Source organism: Barbus barbus (assembly GCF_936440315.1).
Source record: "Barbus barbus genome assembly, chromosome: 4".
In the NCBI taxonomy this organism is placed as follows: Eukaryota; Metazoa; Chordata; class Actinopteri; order Cypriniformes; family Cyprinidae; genus Barbus; species Barbus barbus.
The window spans coordinates 27,724,917-27,749,773 of NC_136732.1; the positions used below are offsets into that span (position 1 = coordinate 27,724,917).

Below are 24,857 nucleotides of genomic sequence, written 5' to 3' on the forward strand. Positions count from 1 at the left end.
GTCTAGATGTTATGATTGGCAGATGTATCAAAGTGTTTGGTTAGTTGAAGTGAAACGGATCCATAAAGAGACTTCTGCAGGTCCATTTTCCATAACTAAGTCTGATTTGTGGCATCAAGTTTATTCTAACAGCTTCTGTTCCCATTGACTTTCATTATATTTTTTTGTCCACACAATGCAAGCCAATTGGGAACAGAAACTTTTTGGATGTACTTACTTTTTTTTCAACTGAGCTTATTTGCTATCCCTGTGGAGCATTTCAAAACACACTTTTGATCACTGTTGTGTTTTGTTGTCTGCTTTAGAAATGTTTGATCTTCCTTAGTGTTACAGTCCCATGAGGATGTTACTTTGTATAGTTAGCCAGACTTGATAAACCTCTTCAAATAATGCAAGACTCCCCAGACAATCGATTCAGATCTGTATGATCCTTTTAAAAGGGATGAGTATGGTTGATCTGAGGGAGATGTTCTCATGAGGACGAGACTTAACAGGTGGCTGAGCAAGTGGCTGGTCTGACGGACGTGTCTTATGATGTGATGTATGATTCCTCTATTCTCCCCTACACTAGTGTGGCCTCAGACACTCTGTAGACCTTGAAAAGAGAGGCCATTTGGTGGATTATCATGACAATGGAGCAGACCTTCCTAATTCGGATGAGAATGGAGCCCAGATGAGCTATGAGAGCAATTCTTCTATCATGGACTGTTTCTGTGCGCTCACAGTTGTGAGCATTATGTCCTGTTGTCTGGTCTTGATGTCTTGGAAACTGTATTAAATAAAGCAAAAGGAAGTGCTTTGCTTGATTGTGTGCTGTAAGGACATCCTCATGGTTTAAAAAAAGCAATGGGTTGTTTGCTATTCAGTCATGCTGGAGCTGATTGATTCAGTGAAGAAAACACTGTGATGTTGATCAATGAAGCGAAGGCTGAACTAGACTATTTCAGTCCACAGTTTAAAGACAACAGCTGCTTTAAAGGAATGTTCCTGGTTCACTACAAGTTAAGCTGTCTTGAGAACATCTGTGGCATGCTGTTGTTTACCACAGAAAATAATTTAGATTCATCCATCAGTTTGTACAAACAAGCAGTACTACACTTACAATGGAAATCAAAGTCGAAGTATATCCTATTTAAACAAAAATGTGCAGCTCTTTGTCAAAGCACTTTGCTAGGTTATTTTACTTATATTTTTATGTAATGTTTATTAAGTATTTTTTTTTCTTTTGTTTCTATTTAAATAATCTATTGGCAGCCATATGCATCATGTGAATGTTAAGCGGATTGCCGGCTTTGTATGATCAGGACTGGAGTTGGAAAAATAGGATATAATTTTGTGCTGTCTCATATTAATGCATATAATGTTTGTTGCTATACTTTCAAAACTGTGTGTATTTTTAGGTTTATTCTGGTGCAGTGCCCTGTAACTAATGTTTCTCTATTAAAAATTATTTCTCTAATTAAAAATTTTATCCGTTTGCAAAAACTGAGAGACACGTCAAAATTGTTTTCTGTAGTCAAGTCAATATTATTTGTATAGCGCTTTTAACAATTCAAATTGGGTCAAAGCAGCTTTACATCGGCTTTACGGTATTTAGACGGGGTAATAGTTTGGCGAAATAGTGTCATTCTCCTTCTGCCAGACAAAATCAGCAGTTTAAATCTAGGCTAAAGCAGAATCAGATTGTGCAAAGGACTCATCTGGTTCCTGTGGTCTTGTCCCGATGGCCGTCTTGGAGACAGAGTCTTCACTGGGGATCAGTCTCTGGGGCTCATCTAGGTGTCCTGGCTGTAGAGGTCATCTCTAGGTGCTGATCCACCATCTGATCTGGATACAGTCTGGATCTGGGTGGCTATTGTGACCTCGGAATAAGAAAGAGACAGACTAATATTAGCGTAGATACCATTCTTCTAACAATGTAACAAGTACATCAGGTGTTTTGGGAAGTGTTCCCAGTTCCGGTTGACCTAATTAATGCAGCCTAACAATCCTTTAACGGATTTGAATTATAGAAATGCCATAGTGTGTTATGTGTAAGCCAGGTTAAAGAGATGGGTCTTTAATCTAGATTTAAACTGACAGAGTGTGTCTGCTTCCTGAACAGTGTTAGGTAGATTGTTCCAGAGTTTGGCGCTAAATAGGAAAACGATCTCCCGCCCGCAGTTGATTTTGATATTCTAGGTATTAACAAATGGCCAGAGTTTTGAGATCGCAGCGGACGTGAAGGAATATAGTGTGATAAGAGCTCACTCAAATACTGAGGTGCCAAACCATTCAAGGTTTTATAGGTAATTAGCAAGATCTTAAAATGTATACGATGTTTAATAGGGAGCCAGTGCAGACAGAGCCGGCTAATATGGTCATACTTCCTGGTTCTAGTATGAACTCTAGCTGCTGCATTTTGAACCAGCTGGAGTTTGTTTATTAAACGTGCAGAGCAACCACCCAATAAAGCATTACAATAATATAGCCTCGAGGTCATGAATGCATGAATTAATATTTCTGCATTTGACATTGAGAGCATAGGTTGTAATTTAGATATATTTTTAAGATGGAAAAATGCAGTTTTACAAATGCTAGAAACATGTTTTTCGAAGGAAAGATCGCTATCAAAAAGTATGCCTAGGTTCCTAACTGATGACGAAGAATTTACAGAGCAGCCATCAAGTATTAGACAGTGATCTAGGTTATTATATGCAAAAGTTTTTGGTCCATCCAGTTTTTGATCTCAACTATACATTCCATTAGTTTTGCAAATTGGTAAGTTTCATCAGGTCATGAAGAAATATGGAGCTGGGTATCATCAGCATAACAGTGAAAGTTAACACCATGTTTCCTAATGATATCTCTCAAGGGTAATATGTAAAGCGTGAAAAGTAAGTGGCCAAGTACTGAGCCTTGAGGTACTCCATACTGCACTTGTGATTGGTATGACACCTCTTCATTTACTGCCACAAATTGATAGCGGTCAGATAAGTACGATTTGAACCATGCCAGGGCACTTCCTCTAATGCCAACATACTTTTAAATAGACTAGAAAATTATGTTGTGGTCGATAGTGTCAAACGCGGTGCTAAGATCCAGTGGCACTAATAGAGAGATACAACCATGATCGGATGATAAAAGCAGGTCGTTTGTAACTCTAAATAGAGCAGTACTATGATATGTTCTAAAACCTGACTGGAAATCCTCACATATATAATTTTTCTCTAAGAAGGAACATAGTTGTGATGATACTACCTTTTCTAATATCTTTGACAGAAAAGGGAGATTCGAGATCGGTCTGTAATTAATTAATTCTGTGGTAAACAACAGCATTTTACAGTTTTCCATTTATTGAAAAAGGTAAATGTCAGTTGTGATGCAAAACAGTTGAATTTTAAGCGTCCATATTCAAAATATAGGCTAAACCGTAGTCAGGGATGAACCTTCTCATTGGGAAATTAATCTAGATGAAGAATGCAATCTGAAGTAGTCACTTAAATTCAGGAAGACCGGTCAGACTGACCATTAGTTTCCAGGTAAATTTTTTTTAAAAAGACTCAAAGGAACAAAGTTCCCCTGAGTGGAGTTGAGGTTGGACGGGGTCCTCGTGTGATGTTTGCTGATACCAGAGACAGGATATCCTGTGGAGCAGGCTCTGGAATAGGAAGTGCTGCCACGCCACTGGCACCAGCGTAGGAAGCAGCTCTGAGGAGACGCCTGGGATCTTGGCAATAATTTTAGAGGTGTTAAGTGTGCCGATGGCTTCTGTTCAACAGAGACTTCCCCTTTTTGGTGACAGTGAGTCGCCTTTCCTCTGGATGATCCTTTCCTCACATTTCATATTATTTGTGTATGTGCTTGTGTATGAGTTCATCCAGCAGATTATTTATCTTAACCCAAAGGCATATTTGATTCATTTATTGATAGGTTAATTTTTAAAAGGTGTGGATCAGTTGCATGACTGTGGTTTAGTAGCTATGTGTTATGTTTGGTTTCTTGGACTTTTCCTGAACTGGACGAAGAAGTCAACCATAACTCCACTGTGTCTCTAGTTGCCTCTTGGCAAACTGCTGATTTAAGGCCCATTGTTTTGCTAAGGTTGTCAGCTTTACACTAAAACCAGCATAAACTGAAATTCCCTACTTAAAATTCCTCAGTTCACAATTTGTTTGTCACACTATGCTTGCGACCTTGAGTAAGACTTTTATTGCCATCTGCTCCTTAGTCATCCTGGCCTCCTGCTTTGACCCCTCTCTCTAGAGTTTGGACATTTGCTCTTGCAGTTAGTAATAAACCAATGTTATTATTATTCTGGTTAATAATTATTTTCATGCTATGACCAATAACTGATAAATGGGCAATAAAAATCCTATAATTTGAGTAATAAATCAAAAATGAAACCATATAAAATCTATAGTTTTAAATTCAACAATGTAATTTAGGAATCACAACATTATAATGTGCATGAATAAAAATGGATAATTATTGTGATATTTGATAAAACTTGAATCAATGTTTGATAAAAATTATCATTTAAAATAATCTCTAATATGTTGATTTGTCACAGCAGACTATTACCAAAGATTACGTATGTTTGTATGTATGTGTTACCATATTACAATAAATGGGGGAAAAGTGCAATGCATAGAATAAGAAATCCAGGCTTTTAAGAAGAGCCAGTTGCTAATTGTTAATGCAACATGCACATTGGCAATATGTGTATTGAATATGTATAATAGCATAAAAAACAACATTTTATGCTACGGTCTTATTTTGTTGCTGGTTTGAAGTATGTTATTTAAATGTGAGTTTGGCAAGCAGTTTTTGAAAACTGAGTATTTCTATGTTCAAATAGATAGGAGTTAGACTGTCATGCCTGAAATAGCTTTCTGGAGGCGTTGCAAATATGGCCGCAGAGTGAATTGACTTCTTGAAAGGCACTGTTACTCAACAGTCTGTGCTGCATTACGTCCCTTCCACAAAGTATAGACTTGAAGGAAGACTGCAAGGGCTTAGAGTGCCATTTGGGACAGTACCCATGTATCTGCTCATAATCTCCCAAATTAGTCTGGTACACGCATAAAACATAAATGGGAACCCATGAATCGGTTGGTAAGTCCAGCAAATTGCTAGGTACAACTTAAAGCTAAAACCAAAGAGTCTGGTACAGATGGATCTGGATCAAATTAGAATAGTACTTAGCAGTATATTCTCAGATGATTAATGATATTCTGTACTTAGACGCAAGGCACACTGGTCCCCTAAAACTGATGCTGATTGTCATGAACTAAGAGAATTCCAGTATAGTTACAGTACAGGGGGGGCTCTCTCTCCTTTTGCAGAAAGCGCTCTCAACTGCAGCATGGAAAATCCTTCACTCTTCCCTCTAGTTTGGGAAGAGGGCCCTAATTTGGCTGCTTACCTTGGCACACCAAGTCTAATGAAGTAAGCTCAGCTTGGAGTGTGTGGTCTGCAAAAGCACCTGTGTGTGTTCAGGCATTTTGTGTGTGTTTGCGTGTTTCGTACGCAAGAGATTGAAGATGTTGATGTCATTGCTCTGTTGTCTTTTTGTGCATGCACATTGTCTCCGCTCTTCTGTATTGTTGGCTGGGTTTAGCGTGTTTGTGATTTGTGAGCGTATAACTGAATGATTTAGCAGGGTGTGTTAGATAAAGGGAGTGAGTGAGTGCGGGGTGGAGGAGAGCAGAGTATGTGTGGTCTGGATTGGCTTATGAGTCTCAGTCTAGTAAAATAAACACTCTAGTCTGCTAGCCCAAGAGATTATGCTACATTTTTGATAGCCACAAAAAATCCAGCTGGAAGGGCTGCATCATTTCCTCGACCTCATTCTGGCATGGTATTATAAGTGTATGTCAGTGTGAGTGTGTAGGGATTTATATACTCTTTCTGTGTTGTTGAGAACAAAATATCAAAGGGCTTCTTAATGATAATGAGCCAAACTGTTATTATAAAGTGTCAATACGTTATATACAAAAAGTGAACAAAGGCCTCCTCTGAAGGGGGATAATCACTGAAGCGGTCAATCACTTCAGTTCAGCGCTGAGTTTAATTACAAAACAAAAGTATTTACATCGTACACCTTGTTGGTAGTAATAACAGCATTCACAACAGTGCAGAACCTATTCGGTGAACTTGTATTTTGAGCAGCATAGAGACATGCTGGAATGAGCACTAAACCTGAGGTAGCTGTTTTGAACTTCTGATCCATCGTCCCAAGACAGTATTTTTTTTGAGACTTTGGGTTAATGCCAGAAATAAGATCTGTGGTTAATACAAGCTTTTATTCTATGACAGATTAAAAAATAACAACCTTTGAAAAAATGTCAGTTGCTAAAAAGTGGCTGTTATGGGGCTACAGAGGTTGTCAGTGAAATTAAACATCACACCGAACGGAAAACTCTGCTTTTGCAGCCTTGTGCTATTTATAATTGCACTCTTGAAATCTATTCTAACCACTAACTTTCCAACTTCAGATTTTAAACAAAAACTGATCTTTAGATTTTGTATAAAGCCTGGAAGTTTAGTGGTGGTAACACTGAAGTCATGCTACCATGTAGTTTGCCCAGTCTAACTTTCCCTTTTTACTTCAAAATTCATAAAAGTTGTCCATTTGTAACGATCCTTATGAACAAAATGTGTAAGAATCATAAACTTAAGTTCACAGAGCTTATGTTCTGCAGTAAACCAAAATCCAAAAAAAATGGTAAGTTTACCAAAAAAGTTGACCAACTTACCAAAAAAAATCCTTTTAGCTTTTTGTCGAAGATACCAGAGTGATAGCAACTTAGGTTATCCTTGCAGCACTCTATCCACCTTATTTTCAAGCTGCTTTCTTTACATTTGCGATACTTCCGGTTTATTAGCCGAAAAAAAATAAAAAACTGAAAAAAATAAAGCCAAAATAATAAAGTGCAGTAAACAGTAAAACTGTTTGTGCTACAACCAGTGTTCGGAAGTAAGAAAATACACTAAAATAATATGGTAAGACACCAGTTTGCACTCTTCACAATTAGTTAATCGCGGCAGTCATAATCAAGATCTCTTTCTTGATTAATTGTGCAGCTCTAGATTATTGCGATTTTTGCCTCACAATGGTCTGCCCCTGTTTGTATTCAGTATAAAGCTATAAGAGTGTTGATTTGCCAGTACATCTTATTTATGTGTTTTGTGTATTGTGTGAGATGATCAAATGGGCTTCTTTTCTGCAGATTTTGTGCTGTTGTAAGCCCATCAATTCTTCCCCAGTAATTCAGTTTGACACGTCTGCTTCACGCCTGCCAAATACCTGTATTCCCTACCCATCTTCTCCATGTTTTTAATGTGTGATTGAAGACAGATGTGGCTCAACATCTGTACAGCGCTGGCAGTACCGCTGTGTTTCTACAGCTGATAAACCGGTGAATCTGCCAGTGCTGAATGTCTCTCAGTGAAATTTACTTGCCAACGTTCACATTCTGACCTGCAGCTGTACACGTTGCACCTGTGAACGTCTCATGGTCTTCTTGCCAGATACTGTTGTCAGAAGTCACCCACGGTTATTTGAGAATAGAAATGTTTCTGCACAGGATCCTGTTGGGATGACGAAAGATATCTCCTTCTGTCCAGCCCATCAGTCAGTGTTAATCACATTTAAACTATTTTTAACGATCACCACAATGTTAGCATAGCTATACAATGACCTCTGTTCATAATTTATTGGGTCAGGGTCCATTTGAAGGCGTCCTCTGTTTGTTGGTTCAGAATCATATTGTGCAAGATCACGCACAGGCTTCAGAATCCCAACGGAAACACTTAAAACATGTTGTTTTTGTACCCTGTGGAAATGTCTATTATGAATAGTAGTATTTTATTTGGACACAAGCAATAAGCATAAAGATTAAACAAATATTAGAAATTATAATGCAAGGAAAGTAAAAATAAAAAGAAGTAGTAGAAAAACAAATCAAACTACCTTATCAGCAAAAATATTTTAAAGAAGAACCCATGTTATACACAGAGAGGCCACTAGACAAAACTAAACTACATTTGAGAGAAAGAGATCACCCAAAAATTCATCACATTCCAAATTCATATTCTGTTAATCTGTCTGTGGAACACAGGAGAATTCTGAAAAATCTTAACACGGCACGCTTTCACACAACAACAGTGACCTTTGGCTGTCAAGCACGATAAAAAGCATCATAAAATTGGTCCATATGACTCATGTGCTGTACTCAAATTCTGCTTGATTGCTTTGTGAGAACAGAATTAAATTTAAGTCATTATTTACTTTCAAATCAAATCATTCATGCACATCATTATGCAGCTCTCAAAACAAATATGGCGTTTATGGTGCAGCTTATACATTAACGCCATCAAACATAATTCATTCTCGTGTGTTTTGTGACCAAGCATCATGGCGTGAAATCTGCACCATATTTAATTTGAGCGCTGCATAATCATTTGCATGAATGATTTGATTTGAGAGTGAAAAATTACTTTCAGTCTATTCATCTCACACAGCCATTATGTAGCCAAATACACTGCATATGGACAATTTTAACAGTGCTTTCATAGTTTTAGGAGCTCGACAGTCCTTTTTCACTGTTGTTATATGGAAAATCTCATTTTGCGTTTACGTTTCAATGACATGGGGGTGAGTAATGAATAAACGGTGACAGAATTTTCATTTTTGGAAGGTGCAAAGCTTAGAAAGAAACCCAGTTGACCAAAGTTAGTTGTATTTTTAAGGATTTATGAACAGTTGCTCCTGAGCAAGATTTGAAATATTACATTCATCGTCAAGACAGGAACCTGTTTTCTTCTTTTTTTTCTTTTTTTTTTGACATTTGTCAGTTAACAACAGCCATTGGATTGGGGGGTTGGACTGACGAAGGCCTCTCTATTTATGCTCATGGGCCCGGAGGGGGGAAATTTCAATTTTTCATGGCATAGCTTGCTGCCCCACTTTCCAGAGTTTTAAAGAAATACAGGTCTGGCTAAAACGATGAGATTAGTCACGCCTCGCTCTGAATGCTCAGGTTTTCTACACACTAATGAAACTCCTAAAATGAAACACAATCTGGCTGTGATTAGCTCTTGCAAAGGAAATGTTTATGAGCTCTGATGTGTCCTAGATCCTCGACAGAGCCAATAGCACTATTCAGATGGGATTAGATTTCAAAACAGTGTTTGAGGTGGTGATTTCATGTACTGATTCAGGCGGGATTGGAAACGCTGTAGGTTTTACTAAAATGGGAGTGCCTATTCCCTGGATGTGGGCATTATGGATGGTCATGTGATCTGAATGCAATTGTCATGAAGCCAATTGAAATAAACAAGACTTTTTCCTATTATGTGTGATATAATCTGAACGTTATGTATTTAAGGGAAGAAATCAATTAACACCTGACACTGCTACTACAGTAGCTGTTCTGAGCAGTCTGTTTTCATTCAAGCTGCAAATTTAATGTATATAAAAATGATCGCAGAATCGAATAAAGAATTGTTTGCATCATGTATCCTTGGAAATTGACACACAATGGCTCAGAACACACCTTTTTATTAATATACCCTGGATATTATACCTTATAGTTATAAAATGACCCTCGACCACAAAATTATTTTTTTTTTTAATTGAGATTTATACATCATCTGAAAGCTGAATAAATAAGCTTTCCATTGGTGTATGGTTACACCAATGGATACAACTATTTGAAAATCTGGAATCTGAGGGTGGAAAAAAAAATCTAAATATTGAGAAAATCACCTTTAAAGTTGTCCAAATAAAGTTCTTAGCAATGCATATTACTACATATTACAATAAGTTTTTATATATTTACGGTAGGAAATTTACTAAATATCTGGATAGAACATGATATTTACTTAATATCCAAATGATTTTTGGCATAAAATAAACTATGATTTTGACCCATACTATATATTTTTGGCTGTTGCTACAAATATATGTGCTACTTATGACTGGTTTTGTGGTCCATATATTCCAAAATTTGCACTCTCCTTATTATTATTTTTTAAATTCCCTTTCATGTCGCATAAGATGACAGCAAAACAAGTATATGGACTGTCATTTTACCCATAAAGTTATCAAAAGATTACAGTCCTTAATGAAGGAGCACCAAGCAGCTATAACTACAATTTTGGAGAAGCCCCATTTATTTATCAAAAATAAAAAGTAGGTAAAATTTGCAGAGGTTGTTTTTGAGGAAAAGCAGACATGATCAGTTTGGACTGTACATCTGTGTTACACACACATTTCCCTGACCTCCTCAGAGAAAACTAGTCCTTGCCAAATAAAGCTAATGAGTCAAACATTTATTTTGTTTTCATAAACACAAACATGTGTAATTATGTTACACTGAATGGAAATTCAGATAGGAATAAATTATTTGTTACTATGGATCCTCTCAAGTTCACCTGCAGCACCAGGCTATTTACCATCTTTTCTAAGATGTGGTTTCCTCCCCACTTAGCGCCACACAGAACAGAGAGTACAGCCAGAGCTCAGAAATGCAGTCCAGTACTCAAGTGTACACACAGTACCACGCTGCCTCAGAGCTCAGTCTCCAGAGGCTATTTCTGGGCAGAGAATCGATCTGCATGTAGTGGAGTCTGGGTAGCTGGTCGATAGCAGCCTATTAAAGAGATGTACCTGCTCAGGCTGGAGTGCCACTATGTGCGGTCACTGGCTTGAGCCGCACTATCTTCTGGCATGTAGAAGAGCGTGTGTGCGTGTGTCTTTTGTGATTCGTGCTTCGTATTAGTAGGAATTCAATACGGCTACTTACACAATTGTCAATTTATTATAGACCACTGAGGCACTTTACTGATGTAGGGACAGACTTTCACACAAGTAAACAAAATGACTGAATTTAGAGTGTCTTATAGAGTATCCTCTAGTATTCAGAGTCCAGTAACTTAGATGTAGTTTGTTCTGTTTGGAGAGTACATACTCTGTACTGTGTAAATGTGACTGTCACGTCATACTGCTCTGAAGGTGGATTGTTTAAGGTTGAGGTGTGGCCATGAGTAAAGTCATGTTTTTGATGGAACGCAAAAGGTGTGTTGACCTAAGCTGCTTAGGCACCACCCATGTGGAGAACCAAATATGTACACTACCATTCAAATGTTTGGAATCGGTAATTTTTTTTAATACTTTTATCTAGGATGCATTAAATTGATAGCAAAGAAATGTGTAATGTTACAAAAGATTGTTTTTTAAATTTCTATTTATCAGAATTAAAAAGTGTACATATTAAAATAGGAAACTGTTATTTTAAAGTTTTAAATAATTCACAGTTTTACTGCCTAACTCTATTTTTGATCAAATAAATGCAGCTTGGATGAGCATAGAAGACTTCTTTTAAAAATATAAAAAAAATCATAGTGATCCCAAATGTTTGAACAGTATAAAACAGGTTTTAAAGGTGACGTGTTACGTTTTGTTTAAATACTTTCTATCCCAGCTTAATATGCACAGATGAACAGAGATAAACCATTTGTAGGCTCATCCTTATGTCGTTCCAAACCCTCTATGATTTTCTCTCTTATGGAACACATAAGAAGATATTTTAAAAATCATTAAGGTCCAAACAACATTGGAACATTGACTTTCACTGTATGTACAGAAACATTCTTAAAAATATATATTATTTTGTGTTACAAAGAAGAAACGTTGTACAGGTTTTCAGAATAACTTGAGGGTGAGTAAATGATTACAGAATTTTCATTCTTGTATGAACTGACCCTTTAAAGCTTTTCTCAGCTTTTTGATCTTATCAGCATTCAGAGCACCTACAACATGCTTTCCGATTTCATACCAGATATAAATATTCCTGCTTCCCTTGTGCATTGTGCTGTAAAACATGCAGTTTGGCTTATTTTTTTACACTTTCAGAGACCGGTATCCTGACATGTTCTCTCATTATGTATGACTGTATTGTATTGGTCAGCACCACTCTCTCCCCTCTTTACTGAAACACCTCGCCTGACCCGTTCCTTTAAAAGCAACTATTCAATCTTACGCCTCATTTCCAAATCCGCCTCCCTTCCTAATACATCTTATGGCTGATCTTTGGAGTCTGACCGTGGGGGAAACATGTGGCTGTGGCACACACTTCAGCAAGTACGGCCGTGTCTCAGGCTCAGGGGACTCAAGGACAGTTTGGTTTTATCACTCGATTCCCATCAATCCTCAGCTCCCAAGGACAGAGTGTTCTGAGTGCAGGGGCTTCCCTCCAGGGATCGCCTGTTCCCGTGATTCATCCCTTCTCTCCTCTCATCTCGGTTAAAGCCAGAGCCATGTCGCGTTTAGTCACCCGCTTCATCCCTGTTGGCCCAACTGCTATTACTCACGGCTTATTTTAGACTACAGTTCTGGCTGCCACGGGAGGTGTGGCTTGGCCTTTACACACAAATGACACAGGCAGTGCTCCCTGTCTTTAGACTTGTCTGTTGGCTGGCGTGGAAATGGGACATTTTTTGGTGTGTCTGGATTGCCTATTGTGCTCTGTCTGTTTAGGTGGCAGATTTGTAACTAAAATTGTAATTTTGTAATTGATAAATACTTTCTGCAACTGAAAGAGTTATTCGTCAGCAAAATCCCCCTGAACAGTAAACATTGTGGCTCTGTAGCGCTTCCAAATCATTGTTGTGTTTGTTTGAGCATTCAGACCAGCTCGCGTAGCAACACTGGCTCAGCCAATGGCGTGAGTTTGGGGCGGGGCTATCTGTTTGCCTGACCAATGACAGATGATGGGATTGTTCAGGATACCTGTTTGTAAACAATCATTCAGTTTGCAGTTTCAGTTAGGCCCATGTTAATTCTTTTCAATGGTAAAAAACTTTTGTTTTGTCCCAGTTTATGCAAAAAAAACTTAAGAACGTTGCTGTTTGATTGAGCTGCTCATCTTGTCAGTTTGAAACTGAACCAATAGTATGAGTTTAGGGCAAAGGCTTCCTGATTGTTGCCGGGCAGAAAAAGAGACTTTATAAAGAAGAAAATCTTGCACATGCATAAATGGACTCCATGCTCACTGACTACATACATATTTCTGTTAAAAATGTTAGTGCTACACGAGTTGACAATCATATTCTCTCATAGCAAACAAACAACATTTTAGTGTATCATTTTAAAACTCAATGTTTTAGTAATCAAGAAACTTAGCGTAAAGGTGGATTGTATCAATAGCGCTTTTTTTCTGTTGTGTGGAACTTTCTCAAGATTTAATTTTGTGCATAATTTTCTCACAGTTTCCATACACTGTGCTGCGTTGGCTGCTGAGGCTAAATGTGGAAGTGATCATGCTTAAATGCAAAATTGTAACATTCAATATATCAGCTCTGCCTTACAGCAGTCGACTTTTTCCTAGAGTCATTAACTCTTTGTTTACTCTTGAATGTTCCTGTGTATTAGCTGGACATTTTTGTTGCATGTTGTAAGCTAATCGCTATGCATGAAAATTTGTTGTCAAATTGTGTGCCTGATGTGGAATATATTATTTAAACGTAACATTGACAGTTTTAGAAATTTTAGTCTTTCACCATGAACGTATCATTTTACAAAAGGAGTATTTGGAAATCTGTTTGGAAACTTTTTCTTTTTAGTTCCATTCATCGCCACTAAAATTTAGACACATTTTAATGTAGGTGAATTGTCTAGATGAAATAGCTCTTGACATTTGAGTTTGGTGGCTGTTTTTCCATTATGCTATATAGATTGGTGTCATTTAGTGAAGGAGCCCATCTGCTCAGGATTTTTAGATTGCTATTTTGGACTGGTGTTGACATAAAGAATATACACAACCGAAAGTCACCCTGTTGAAAGATATACACACTTACTCAAGTGACTTTTGTATTGCCAATTTTGTACGTATCTGTTTATCTCTCTTTATGTCTGTGTCCATCTCTATCACTCTTCCTCCACCTCCCTCTGTTCTTTCTTTTCTTATGCGTACAGAAATACAATGTATGACCTCCCAATGTATCTCATTTGGACCCCCACTATAGAAGATTGTTTTGCAGAGTTCAGCGGGTAGAGGTGCTTCATCTTGTGTCACTAGAGGGTGGTCCTATTTAGATAGACCAGGTTGAGGGGGGATAAGGGTGACCTTTAGCCTTTACAGGGTCATCATCCATTAGGAAGTGACTGGAGGATGTCACTAGTCACCCTACTATGCCAATTTGTCTTCTAGAATATTTTTTTTCTGTCTCTCTTACTGCTCTTGTCAAGCTCAATCTACTCTTCCAAAAAAACAAAACAAATAGCTGATGCCCCTTTTTCACCCTTTCAGATTGAAGCCCACACATCTCTGTTGTCTCCCCTGATCTCTTTTGTTCTTTACCCTGCTTTCTCTCTCAACAGAGAGCTAATAAATTCCAAAGTGTCTGGCAACCTTTGGCATATTAGCTATAAAAAAATGCATTTTCCTTCTCAGTTTTATCAGAAATTGTACCAGTGCTTCTGAAAAGGCTCGGGTCAGTCAGGGAAACTGGTCTCATGACTCCAATGTCTCCCATGCATCTATTCTGCGGTCTTGCATAATTGTTTATTTAATGGCAGGTGTCGTTTTAAACTGCGTAGCTGCATAGCAGTTAATTCCTGGAAAGCAATTTCTGTTCAACAACACTGTCATCATGTAATCCGAAAAACACCACAGATGCGATTAAACGACAGCACTGACTAGAAAGCAGATTACCTATGGGTAAAACATAAACCCAATCAACCAAGTATGACATCTATGTGCTAATGAAACTCACAAGCCAACAACACAATGACCTCAAAAGCAATAGGAAAAAGTGAGAAATTATATTTTAATTACAAGAAAAACAATGCCTATACAGTAATTTAGGATTGTTTTTTTTAATGACATTATTTAATGTAAAATGAAAAGTACTTTTCACTCCAATACTCATTACCTTAATGTGAAAATATGTCTGAGAACACTAATAAAAATTCTGTTTAAAAAAAATCAATGTAGTCCTTTATACCCAACTGTATTATTTCAATTGACCAAAGTAATTTTTCGTGATTTACTGTTTTCTACAAAAAAATCGTTCTTCATAAGGTAAAGAACATTCTGTGAAAATGTAACCTTGATATCTTTAATATTGACTAAGGCCATGTCAAAGGTTGAAATCATAGTCAAAGTAATGGTTGAAGTCAAACTTTGATGCTTGCTATCTCATCTCTCAATTAGGTTTTGAGACTTTAGCCTGGATTTCACAGACAGGGTCACTTATGTCAATTAATGTTTGGTGTAGTCTATATCCTTTAATTTATGATAATTTTAACCAAAATATTGCGTTATAGCAATGAGTGTTGTTAAAGCCTCTTTCCGGCTTTTGCTTGATAGAGATGTCAAAAGCCTGGAGAGCTCCCATCTACAGGAGATGCTTAGCTTTTTATATAACAGAAATGGAAGGAGTCTGGTGGGTTGGGAACATTGTGTTTCGCTGCGCTATTGCTGTCACCCTTTTAAAATGTCATGCACTCTCACCATCTGAAGGTCGGGACGGGTGATGAGACCGCTGTTGATAGCAGAGCGCTCGGACAGAACAGGTGACCTGCTGACAAAGCTTGGTCATGTTTGTCAGACTGGGTAGATGGCGCATGTGGCCTTAGCGCTGCGTGAAACGACATTGCAGTGCCCCTGAGCAAACAGCTCTTGAAAGCGCATCAACGGCACCTTGTTTCAGAGTTTGAGTTGAGAGGGAGTGGACAGGTAACTTTGAACCATTCAGATTTTTTTGGATTGATGAGGTCAGATTTAGCAGACGCAGTGCTTGATTTGGGCTAGATGGTTTCTGTAGCTCAAACAGTAGAGCATGGCGATAGCAATGCCAAACCACATACAATAAACAAGGTCCAGGTTGTCAAATGACAAAATGCAGCTACCTTACACAAATGTACAAAAGGAAGTGTGTATCTGTATTTTTACTCAAAGTTTGCTGGAGTAAGAAAGTAAGTTTTTCAAAACATTCATTGTAGAAAAGATGGATTCTAAAGACATGACCTCAGCTAACAGACACCCACAAATGCAATCACTCACTCACTCTCAAAGTACACTTTGTGGTGTTGTCAGGGTGGGTGAAGACCGTCTCTCTGACACACACACACACACACATGCATGCACTACCTTTCCTTCACTGTCACGTTTTTCTTACTAAGCGTTAAAACACAATAAGCATGAGCACATGATGAGACAGGAAATGTCAGAGTAAGAAAAATCACGATCTTCCATCTCTCCTCCATATATCAGATAGCTGCAATCCCCCTGAGGAGTTTGACCTCTAAAATAAGCTTCAGTAATCCATGAATCAAGACCTTCAAACTGTGAGAAACGCGTGACTCTTTATTGTCACCTCCTTTATAAATCACAAAGCCCGTCACAAGATGACAAGAGATTCTTTTAAGTGACTTCACTGGAATATTCTTTGACAGGAGCAGGAACCTTTGAAGTCCATGAATTAAATATTTAGTAATGCATCTGATGTTGCACAAGTGTGCCATAGACTAACACTGAGGGCGGTGGGAAAAGGGTCGTTGATGTTATTTTTAGCCTTTTAATTTGATTTATTTTTACCTTACGATATTCTCATGCCAATAATTTTTATTTTTAGTTATTTTTCACATTATTTTTGAATAAAGTTCAATTAACAAAATGTAGTTATTTCCACCACCAAAATCCAAATTATGAACAAGCTAAGAATATAATTGTGCAAAACATTTAAGTAAAAAATAATTAAAAGATCACAACATATAGCAGTATTGAAAACATTTACACACTTCATTGTAATATCATGACCGATAATGAATAGATTTGATTTTTATATGGTAGTATCATTATGCTTGTCAATCTTATGTGTCATATGCTACTTCCCTTTTCAGTCAAAGCCTCTTCCTGAAAGAATAAAAAATTAAATATCTATGTTAGTTTCAATTAGTGTAGATGACTGGAGCAGAGAGAATATCCTCTCTTTTCTGTACTCAGTGCCCTAAATCCTGTTCTCTTTCAGGTGTTGCTCTCTGGTGTGGTGCTGTTCCTCTGGCTGTCTGAAGAGATTTAAGACGGAGAAATCCAGCAACAGGTAACTCTACTCAGTCATTAAGGCTGTTTTATTTGGCCTCTTCTTAAAGGATTCAACAGCAGGAGAAATGGAGAATAAATGAGGTAGTAGTAGCTTCTAATCAGATTGTAGCATCTTAAAGAGCGTTTTGAATGCCAACCAGGATATTGGAGCCCGTTTCCGTCCTCCAAAATCCATCACAATAAATCATGTCACTCTTAGTCATACAGCACAGCTCTGTTAGCACAGATGCAGAACGCTAAAATTGATACAAGTCTTCCTAAAACTGAACTAAGATGACTTTGGACGTAGATTTTGGTATGGATGGTAGAGACGTGTCCCTGCCAAAGTTAAAATACCAATATTTAAAGTGACCACAGTTGTGTTTGAATGCAATACAAGTATTGAACAGTTATAAAAATGCAAAGTGATTGTGTGCTTTGTTTTACTTGATGCCAAGAAGCTTTTGTAAAAAAAATTTCACTTTGGAAATTATTGGCTTAGGGTTTCTGCAAGTCAAGTCTTAGTCCACTCTTCCGCAGGCCTAAAAAGGTTTGAAATCAGAGCCGAAAGTCTGAAATTTATAAAGTAACGGCATTAAATGATGCATGCACTGCAAATAATAATGTCTTCCTCAGTATTTTTGTTTTGTTCTCCAATACAAATATCTAAACATCTTTAAGTCAAGATACATTTACAGAAATGTTTTCTTAGATGATTTTTTTAATTGCATAAATTCTTAATTTTGTACAGTACACAATTTCTGTCAGTGGGGTATGAAAATGCGTTTTCCCTTTTGAATGAAGTTGATTATTCTGATCCCATGGGCAGATATTTGTTCATGTTTTAATGAAAAACTTACTTAATTTTGATCAACTTCTCAGACTTCTTGTTTTATTCCATTTTGCTTCTCAGGTAACTGTATCTTAATTTTTAAAGAATTTTTATCTTCTTCACTTGAAAACAAGACAAAAATACTGAAAAAGAACTTTCTACAGCATGATCAGAAAGTACGGTAAAGGTTATTTCCATATTATATTGGTTAGGAGCAGAGATATTGAAGCCTTAAAGGGGACCTATTATGCTCCTTTTTACAAGATGTCAAATAAGTCTCTGATATCCCCAGAGTGTGTGTGTGTGAAGTCTTAGCTCAAAATACCTGACAGATAATTTTTTTATAGCTTAAAATTGCCACTTTTAGGGTATGAGCCAAAACGCGCTGTATTTGAGTATGTTGCTTTAATGCAAATGAGCTGATGCTCCCGAACAAGAGGGTGGAGCTTCAAGAGCTCAAGCTCCTGCATTAGCAGTGCTAGCCTTTGCAAATAAACATTCCACAATTAGTACAAGCCTGTAATCTTTACAGAAAACATACTCCGCTTCAAAGTCAGTCATCTGATTGTTCTGTGCATAATAAATTCACGTTTGTGAATTACACAGACGGGGAGCACAGCGCGATAAAAATAACAACATAGCTGGTCTCATGGCGCATGGCATGCCATCACAAACTTTATAAGACCCACTTGTGATTATGAGCTCAACAAACTCAACAAACTATAAGACTGACGAACCAAATGCCATAAAATGCCTTAAAAATCTTATCTGATCAAAATCATTTATCTTTGTAAAACCTGCAGAGCCGTACGCCTCCGTTGGCACATGAAACATGAAACAGCAGCAGCTTGTTTGCAGCATTTTTAGTTAGGGCCCAAGCCAGTAAGGCGCAGGGCCCTATTGTTCTTCTAAGGATTATTAGGGCCCAAGCCAGTAAGGCGCAGGGCCCTATTGTTCCCCTAAGGATTATTATTATTAGGGCCCAAGCCAGTAAGGCGCAGGGCCCTATTGTTCTTCTAAGGATTATTATTTTTTAGGGCCCAAGCCAGTAAGGCGCAGGGCCCTATTGTTCTTCTAAGGATTATTAGGGCCCAAGCCAGTAAGGCGCAGGGCCCTATTGTTCTTCTAAGGATTATTATTTTTTTTTTTTTTTTTTTTTTTTTTTTTTTTTTTTTTTTTTTTATTTCAATCATCCGGGCACTTTTGGGGGCCTTAACGTGCCCGAAAACTCTCGAAAATTGGCACGCACGTTGGAACCTGCGGCCATTAGGACGCCGCTGAGGCTGGGACCCGGGCGTGGCACAGGGGCTCTACGGCGCCCCCTGGAAAATTGTCAGAAAGCTTGATGTATAGCTCACACATACTTGCACGTATTCATATGAAACTCGGTACACATATAGAACTCATTGAGCCGAACAACTTCCGCGCAGCATGTCATAGGCTCCGCCCAACAGGAAGTCGGCTATTCAGGGCTGTTTAAAAAGCGCATGCTCTGGAATTTGATATACTCCTCTGAGGATTTCCATACGATTGCCACCAAACTCGGTGAACATGATCTCAAGACATTGGGGACGCTAAATTGCGAAGATATTTTTGATATGTCGAACGGTTTGCCCGTGGCGAGGCGATGAAGTTATGGCGAAAAATGAGACCCAGGAAATGCCTAATAACGTCCACATACATTGTATGATGTAGATCAAACTCCAGTGGTTTGTTCGTTGTGTGATGCCGATCGGATAGATGTGACTATTATGACTGAAAGTTATAGCGCCACCAACTGGCTGCAGGAAGTGTGTCGTTTTCAAAATGATTTGAATTCAGCATCTTATTTTTACTCGATTTGCTTCAAACTTCACCAGAATAATGTCAAAACACGGCCGATGTAAAACTGTGAAGGGAATATTGATATCTAAAATTATGTTGCCATGGCAACGTGTCAAAGTTGAAAATTCGTTTCTGGTGATTTTGAGGCAGATAACATGTTTAGAATGTCATGAAACTCAACACACATATCCATTTTAATGATAGTTAGACACTGGAAAAAGCTCATAAACGGGCGTGGAAGAGACACTCTATAGCGCCACCTTTTGTCAAAAATGGGGGGGTTAGTTTTAGCTACAGACACCAAACTCGGTACATAAATTGTTCTTATTAATCCGGACAACTTTCTAATTTACAGTCATTAGCTACGACCAACAGGACGTCGGCTATATTTATTTTAATGTGGGTTTTTTTTTAAAACGGGCTGTAAACAAATTCATACTCCTCAAAGCAGAAACACGTAAATCACACCAAACATTTTTTCTCATGATGCCAAAATACTGAAGATGCTAAATTGCGGACGGATTTAGGATATCTTGAACGATGATTTAATGGCAATTTATTAAAGTTACAGTAAAAAAGAGATTTTTTTTTTTTTTTTTATCTTTTAAGAGCAGCTTCCAAACACTTCATAAAAAATTACATACACAGAACAATACAGTCTGACGATATGTGATTAATTTCATGAATTTACAATACACTATGCTTAGGAGAAAATTTAAAAACTATCAGACAGTTGTTACAATGCTTCTATGAGTGAGAGTTCCCTGTCAGCCTGCAGCTGAGTGAGGGGGTGGGGGTGGGGTGGGGTGGGGTGTGAGTGACTGTGTGGATTGAGGCGCTGGGTGAGAGAGAGAAAGAGAGAGAGGGTCTGTTTTTTTTAAATCTTTAAAAAATGCTTATAAAGCATTAAAGGTTTTGATAACACTTTATAATTAAGTCTCATTTGTTAACAGTAGGGAATGCATTAATTAACATGAACTAACAATGAAAAATATAATTTTTTACAGCATGTTAATTCTTCATTGATAGTATGAACTTACAATGAACTAACAATGAACAAAATATTTTTAATGTTAGAAAAATAGTCATGTTCAAAAGAGAAACTTTAAAATTTAATAATATATTAACACATTTTGGAATTAATATTGATCAACATTAAATGGAATATAATTATTAATGATTATATATATATATATATATAATGATAGCTACAGACACCAAACTTGGTACATAAATTGTTCACATTAAGCCGGACAACTTTCTAATTTACAGACATTAGCTACGACCAACAGGAAGTCGGCTTTTTTTTTTTTATGTTTTTTTTTTTCAAAACGGGCTGTAAACAAATTCATACACCTCCAAGCAGAAACCACAAATTCACACCAAACACAGAACAAGACAGTCTGAGGATATGTGATTAATTCCATGAATTTACAGTACACTATGGCGAGAAGAAAATTTTAAAACTTATCAGAGATATCCTGTCACTGTGCTTCTAATGTGTGCGGTAGGTGACTGGGTGAGTGACTGACTGTGTGAGTTCAGTGAGTGTGGAGGGGGAGAGAGAGAGAGAGAGAGAGAGAGAGAGAGAGAGAGAGAGAGAGAGAGTCTGTTTAAACTTCTCAATAAAATCCTTAAAAAATGCTTAAAGCATTAAAGGTTTTGATAACACTTTATAATTAAGTCTCATTTGTTAACAGTAGGGAATGCATTAATTAACATGAACTAACAATGAAAAATATATTTTTTAAAGCATGTTAATTCTTCATTGATAGTATGAACTTACAATGAACTAACAATGAACAAAATATTTTTAATATTAGAAAAATAGTCATGTTCAAAAGATAAAACTTTAAAATGTAATATATTAACACATTTTGGAATTGATTTTAAACATTAAAACATTGATTTCAACATTAAATGGTATATATTTATTAATGATGTAAATTAACAACAGTTAAATAATGTTGTTTTTTAACATTGGTTAATTCACAAATAACATTAAATATTAACAATATATTTTTTACTTTATTCATTTGTGTTAGAAAAAATTATTCATTTTAGTTAATGGAAAAATAAATCATTAAAAAATGCTTATAAATCATTAAAACCTTTGGTAACTATAATAATTTCTCATTTGTTAGCATTAGTAAATGCATTAACTAACATCAACTACCAATGAAAAATATATTTTCACAGAATTTAAAGTTTTATATGTTGTTCTGTGTGTGTGTGTTTCACAGAGTTGATGGTTTGGATTAACCCTTTAATTGCCGTATCCCTTAAAACCAAACTGCCAGAGGGTTACTGTGATGCTTGTGCTCGCTGGGCACCGTTTTATCGATGCCACCGGGGTGGCGTATGCTGACGGCTTGGGCCCGTCATCGCTGCTCGCAGCTATATTTAGGGCCCAAGCCAGTAAGGCGCAGGGCCCTATTGTTCCCCTAAGGATTATTTTTTTTTTTTTTTTTTTTTTTTTTTTTTTTTTTTTTTATTATTTTTTATTTCGACTATCCGGGTACTTTTGGGGGCCTTAACGTGCCCGAAAACTCTTGAAAATTGGCACACACATTGGAACCTGCGGCCATTAGGACGCCGCTGAGGCTGGGACCCGGGCGTGGCACAGGGGCTCTACGGCGCCCCCTGCAAAATTGTCAGAAAGCTTGATGTATAGCTCACACATACTTGCACGTATTCATATGAAACTCGGTACACATATAGAACTCATTGAGCTGAACAACTTTCACGCTGCATGTTTTAGGCTCCGCCCAACAGGAAGTCGGCTATTCAGGGCTGTTTAAAAAGCGCATGCTCTGGAATTTGATATACTCCTCTGAGGATTTCCATACGATTGCCACCAAACTCGGTGAACATGATCTCAAGACATTGGGGACGCTAAATTGCGAAGATATTTTTGATATGTCGAACGGTTTGCCCGTGGCGAGGCGATGAAGTTATGGCGAAAAATGAGACCCAGGAAATGCCTAATAACGTCCACATACATTGTATGATGCAGATCAAACTTCAGTGATTTGTTCGTTGTATGATGCCGATCGGATAGATGTGACTATTATGACTGAAAGTTATAGCGCCACCAACTGGCTGCAGGAAGTGTGTCGTTTTCAAAATGCTGTGAATTCAGCATCTTCTTTTTACTCGATTTGCTTCAAACTTCACCAGAATAATGTCAAAACACGGCCGATGTAAAACTGTGAAGGGAATATTGATATCTAAAATTATGTTACCATGGCAACGTGTCAAAGTTGAAAATTCGTTTCTGGTGATTTTGAGGCAGATAACATGTTTAGAATGTCATGAAACTCAACACACATATGAGTATTAATGATAGTTAGACACTGGAAAAAGCTCATAAACGGGCGTGGAAGAGGCACTCTATAGCGCCACCTTTTGTCAAAAATGGGGGGGTTAGTTTTAGCTACAGATACCAAACTCGGTACATAAATTGTTCTAATTAATCCGGACAACTTTCTAATTTACAATCATTAGCTACGACCAACAGGACGTCGGCTATATTTATTTTAATGTGGGTTTTTTAAAAAAACGGGCTGTAAACAAATTCATACTCCTCCAAACAGAAACACGTAAATCACACAAAACATTTTTTCTCATGACGCCAAAATACTGAAGATGTTAAATTGCGGACGGATTTAGGATATCTTGAACGATGATTTAATGGCAATTTATTAAAGTTACAGTAAAAAAGAGAAAACTTTTTTTTTTTTTATCTTTTAAGAGCAGCTTCCAAACACTTCATAAAAAATTACATACACAGAACAATACAGTCTGAGGATATGTGATTAATTTCATGAATTTACAATAGACTATGGTGAGAAGAAAATTTAAAAACTATCAGAGAGCTGTTAGACTGCCTCTGAGTGAGATCTCCCTGTCACTGCTACTGAGTGAGGGGTGGGGGTGGGGTGGGCTGTCAGTGACTGTGTGAGTTGAGGAGCTGGGTGAGAGAGAGAAAGAGAGAGAGAGGGTCTGTTTTTTTAAAAATCTTTAAAAAATGCTTATAAATCATTAAAGATTTTGATAACACTTTATAATAAGGTCTCATTTCTTAACATTAGGAAATGCATTAATTAACGTGAACTAACAATGAAAAATATATTTTTACAGCATGTTAATTCTTCCATGATAGTATGAACTAACAAAGAACATTTTTTTTAAAGCATTTATTAATCTTTTTAATGTTAGAAAAATAGTCATGTTCAAAAGATAAACTTTAAAATGTAATAATATATAAACACATTTTGGAATTAATATTGATCAACATTAAATGGTATATAATTATTAATGATTATATATATATAATGATAGCTACAGACACCAAACTCGGTACATAAATTGTTCTTATTAATCCGGACAACTTTCTAATTTACAGTCATTAGTTACGACCAACAGGAAATCGGCTATTTTTTTTTTATGTGTTTTTTTTTTTTTTAAACGGGCTATAAATAAATTCATACTCCTCCCAAGCAGAAACCAAAAATTCACACCAAACATTTTTTCACATGCTTCCAAGATACTGAAGATGCTTCATTGCGGACGGATTTAGGATATCTTGAACGGTGATTTAATGGCAATTTATTAAAGTTACAGTAAAAAAGAACACTTTTTTTTTTTTTTATCTTTTAAGAGCATCTTCCAAACACTTCATAAAAAATTACATACACAGAACAAGACAGTCTGAGGATATGTGATTAATTTAATGAATTTACAATACACTATGGAGAGCAGAAAATTTTCAAACTTATCAGAGTTCTCCTGTCACTGTGCTTCTAATGTGTGCGGTGGGTGACTGGGTGGGTGACTGACTGTGTGAGTTCAGTGAGTGTGGAGGGGGAGAGAGAGAGAGAGAGAGAGGGTCTGTTTAAACTTCTCAATAAAATGCTTATAAAGCATTAAAGGTTTTGATAACACTTTATAATTAAGTCTCATTTGTTAACAGTAGGGAATGCATTAATTAACATGAACTAACAATGAAAAATATATATTTTACAGCATGTTAATTCTTCATTGATTAGTATGAACTTACAATGAGCTAACAATGAACAAAATATTTTTAATATTAGAAAAATAGTCATGTTCAAAAAATAAAC

At 37.0% G+C, this 24,857-nt stretch overlaps 1 protein-coding gene across 2 annotated transcripts in view; it reads left to right on the top strand.

Moving 5' to 3' along the window:
- LOC306868842 (retinoic acid receptor alpha-B) overlaps positions 1-24,857 on the top strand; it is a 148,801-nt gene that overhangs the window by 18,617 nt on the left and 105,327 nt on the right. For both annotated transcript variants that reach the window (XM_079415243.1, XM_079415244.1), the window contains exon 2: positions 17,023-17,094. The gene's annotated coding sequence lies outside the window, so the exon portion shown is untranslated. The remainder of the gene's footprint in view (positions 1-17,022; positions 17,095-24,857) is intronic.